This window comes from Drosophila sulfurigaster, chromosome X (assembly GCF_023558435.1).
Source record: "Drosophila sulfurigaster albostrigata strain 15112-1811.04 chromosome X, ASM2355843v2, whole genome shotgun sequence".
Taxonomy (NCBI): domain Eukaryota; kingdom Metazoa; phylum Arthropoda; class Insecta; order Diptera; family Drosophilidae; genus Drosophila; species Drosophila sulfurigaster.
In genome coordinates, this window is record NC_084885.1 from 9,347,070 (window position 1) to 9,351,502 (window position 4,433).

The window sequence follows — 4,433 nt, forward strand, 5'->3', positions numbered from 1 at the left end:
CAATATCTCTTGGGCCGGTCGAGTCGCCTCTCTTTGGACAGCCTGCTGCTGTGGTGAGCAAGTGTTGTGTGGTGTGTGGTGGTGAGGTGAGAATGCCTTGCTTGAGTTGAATTTCGTTTCGTTTGACATACACACACACACATATATATATACGAGCACGGTTGAGTAGCGTGCACGTGTGCGTGTGTGTGTGTAACTCAATATGAATTTCATTAGACAACGCAACCCAACTCACGTGCTCTCTCTCGCTCACGCTAACGCGTTCTCTGTTTATTTACCTTTGTTTTTGTGCGCCGGCCGGCGGCCTCCGCCGGCTGCCAAACAAAAAAAGCTTTTTGAGCGCAATATTCGCTGTGTGTATGTGTGTGAGTGTTCTTTTATTTGTGTGTGTTTTGAAGTGAAATGCATTTTTGTTTTGCGCTATTATTAATTAAATAAGAAATTGTGCATTTAGTTGACACACACTCACACACACACACATAAATATGTATGAATGTAGTATATGTTTGTATGTTCCTATGTGGACGGCATGTAATTGTAGCTTTTTCTAGTTGTGTTTGGCAACTCGAATTTCTGTTGCGCCTCAAGTTGATTGAACTGCTGAACTTTGCGGCAAGCGAAGAAGCAAAAAGCAAAAAATAAAACATTGTAAAAAAAACTAAGTAAAAGAAAAACAAAGAGAGTCAACAACAACTTTATATATGAAACCTACCTCAAGTCTAATTTAATTATGCGCTCCCAAATGAAACAACAACAAGTAAAACAAATGCAAACAAAAGAGATAGATTGCATAGCCCCATAACTCTGGCATGGTTGGTCGTTGTGTTGGAGAGGTGGGGAGGGGAGTGTAGAACTTGTCACACAGGCTGTCGAACTCATCAGCATATTGACTGCAATCCTAATACGTGTGCTAGAGTGAGACAAGGCTAGAAGCAACAGGAGTCGCAGCAGGATTTTCTGTGTTTTTTTTCCTTTCTTTTCCTTTTGCTTGCTTGCGCTATCAAATTACATTAACAGTTCCAATTCCAATTCCAGTGGCAGCAACAAAGGTGCTTGCTGTGTGTGGAAAGGGGGGGAGAAGATGCATACGTGGAGAACACACGAAAAGCATAATTGAGTTGAGAGAGCAAACTGTGAAAAAGGGTATCGATAGCAAAAGGAGCAATAATTAATCAATGAACTACGAATGCGAAATTCTCTAGTTGCAATTTAATTATAAAGTTTCTCAATAATTTATTGGTGTAAATTGTTGCAAAATAAATCAAAGCTTGAATACAATTTAATATACATATGTATATGAATAAAGCTGAAAATATTTATGATTACATTTTTTAAAAGTTTTTTTTAAACCCCAATTAATTAAAATTGATTTATAGATTAATTAACTTAATAATTTTTGAAATTAAATTTCCAAAACTATTTAAATTGGATTTTATTATAGTAGCATGCCAAACTGAATGACAAAATCACTCTTGCCCAAATAGTGCACTGTAGAGTATTTGTACGCAAACCGCAAAAGGCACTGCGACAAAAACCGCAAGGAAGCTTGGAAGCGCACACACACACACATACATATGTATGTATGTAGTGCAGCCTAGATTTACGCACTCACACACGCATGCAGCACACACTGACACATTCTTGACGCACTAACGCAGACAGACTGCAGGGCTGGCAAACATAGAACTTTAGTTGTAGGCGATGTGTGGGCATGGCTAATATTTCATAATACACTTCAAATTTCACAAAGCAGCAGCCGAAATTAAATTGTGTGCAGCGCATTGCGACAACGAGGAAATTTAACCAACCTCCCCCTTCCCCTCCCCACCACTCCTGGCATTTAAGTTGTTTCTACAAACTCCATCGCATTGTCGCCATTTTGATCATTTTGATTGCTGTGAATTTTGGCAACTGCCAGCAATAGGATAGAGTGAGAGCTGCACATACGAAAAATCTTTTGCTTTCGTCTACATTTTTATGCATTTCGCTTTGCACTTTTCGCGCGTGCAGCTTTAGTCGCTTTTATTTTGTGGCCCTTCGACACACACACACACACACACGCGCATTTGTTTTGTTTTGACTTCGCAACGCTGTCGCTGTCGACGTCAGCAGAAATAGTAGTGCAGCGCAGCAGCGAGAGATGTTTCGTCAGGTTGGCGCGCATTTTGCCTATTGCCATCTCACGAAAGGGTATATCAGTAAAGCGATAAGTCAAAATGATTATACGTATAGAGTTAAAGAAATATTTAATTTTAATTTAATATAAAATAAAAAACAATTAATGTAATTACTACATTAGTCAGTTAAGTTAAATAAAAATTGTAATTTAAGTTTAATTCGCTGCTCAAATATTTCGATCGGATATTGCACAGTCAGTCAGTTTTAGTTTTGTTATTCGCCTTTCGCCTTTCTTTGCATTTGTTATGCAGTTTTGTGTTTGGCTTTTTGTTGTTGTTGCTTTTTCAGCTGCACTTCGTCGCTTTTATTATTATTGTTGTAGTTGTATGTAGCTGCTATTTTGCGCAATTATTTTCGCGCGTGTACTATTTTTTTTTGTTTTCTTCTTTTTTTTTAAATGCTATTTTCTGCTTGTTCTTGGCTTTTTGCGTTTTTTGTTATTTTATGTTCATAGTAAATGCGTCGTCGCCATTGCGGAACCAACCAACTGCGTAAATAATGTCAACAAGTGTGTATGTGTGTGTGTGTGTGACTGGGGGCAGCTAGTCCTCAGTTGGCGTCGACGTCGGCAGAGTTGTTTTGTGTTATTTTTCTTAAATGCAAAATGCAAAACTATGAAAATTATCTAATTTATATTCAAATGTTAATACGTTTTGTTAATTGAAAAGCTTACTTGAGGCTTTTTACGTTGCAGGCGCCAAACTGCGCTGCCTCCATTGCCTCACTCTTTTGCGCTCTCTCGCTCGCTCTTGCTCTCTTGCGTAGCTTCGTCTTAAGGTTGCTTGCATATTTAACGGCTTACACGTGCGAATGACATTGTAATCAGTTGCTTGAGTGGGGGAGAAGGAGGTGGAGAAGAAGGATGAGAGGGAGAAGGTGGAGTAGTAAGCAAGAGGGCGTTACGACATGCCGTTATTGTTGATAAGCAGCCGTCGCCATTGTTGTTGCTGCTGCTGCTGCTGCTGCTTTGGCAGGTGTTTTTGCTGTAATTGCAATTTAAATACAAACGTCGCAGACGCCGCCGTCAAAACTGTTGAGCAACTGTTGAGTAGGTGCTTATGCATTTTCGCTTGCTTCTATGCATGTTTGTGTGTGTGTGTGTGTGTGTGTGAAGAGTATGCTTTGGCCTATTGTCAACTGATAAGCAACGTCTGCTTGACACGCAACAATTTCGTAGTATTTTTAGTTTTTGTTATATGACATCCACTTCAGGGCAACATTGTTGTCATTTTGCGTCGTTACAAATTGTGGCAAATCACTTAAGCATTTATCGATAAACAATGTGACATCGATATGCCAAATGTTTCTTATGTGCCGGAGTCCTAGTAAAGTGAAAGATTCAGAAGTTGATTGAATGTCAATCACATTTAATTATTGAGATTAACTAAAAAAAAATAACATTTCAAAATAATTTTATTGACTGTGGTAAATCACTTAAAACTTTATCGATAAGCAAAGTGTAATCGATATGCCAAATGTTTCTTAAATAAGGGAATTATAGCAAAGTTAGAAATTCAAAAATTGATTGAATTACATTCTATTATTAAGATTAACTTTTAAAAAATTGAAATTTTCTTCTAAAATTAGATTTTAAATATTTAACAATGAAAATATAAAAGTGTGTTGATTTTATTTGAAATATTTAGCAATGAACATTTAAAATTTACTTTGATTATTAATTTTTATTTTAAATATTGCTTAATTTATAGAACAATAGTTTAACAATAGTTTTTATTTTCATACAATAACAAATAATTACAAAATTTGAAACCAGATAAAAAAACAAAAGTGCTTAATATGAACAACTTTAGTAAAACATCAGGCAAGTGTATAATGTTGTAAAATAACTGAATAATTCAAAACAATATTGCCGAATTGAACTACAAACGAAATAAGTTATTTTGCAATTTTTCTCAAGTAAATTTTCTCAAGTTGCAACACAGTTGGCAATTGCAAGGTTTAAAAACGATTACAGGGTATTTGCTGTGCGTGACGACGGCAATTAAATGACTTTGGCGCCAGCTGCTATCATTATTTGGCATTCCAAAAACCTAATAAAGTGCAATATGTGGTGTGTGCATAGAGAGCAAAGTCAATAAGACAACAACGGCAAAAAGTGCTTTCAAAAGTTACGTGTGACGCATAGAGCGAGGTAAAAGCTTTGCTTAGCTTTTTTAGTATAATTTCATAATATCGTGATCCGATGAAAAGCTTTAACAATTTCATAATACACGTCAACTGCAATTGATCGATAA

General features: G+C 36.6%; 1 long non-coding RNA gene across 2 annotated transcripts; it reads right to left on the minus strand.

Moving 5' to 3' along the window:
• Positions 1–2,234: 2,234 nt before the first annotated feature.
• LOC133849198 (uncharacterized) lies at positions 2,235–3,654 on the minus strand. 2 transcript variants are annotated; one of them, XR_009895342.1, is made up of 2 exons: positions 2,852–3,654; positions 2,235–2,770 (listed from the first exon to the last, which is right to left on the minus strand). It is a non-coding gene; the product is annotated as an uncharacterized LOC133849198 (long non-coding RNA). The 2 variants fall into 2 exon arrangements; XR_009895341.1 differs by having other exon boundaries at positions 2,235–2,790.
• Between the last annotated feature and the right edge of the window lie 779 nt (positions 3,655–4,433).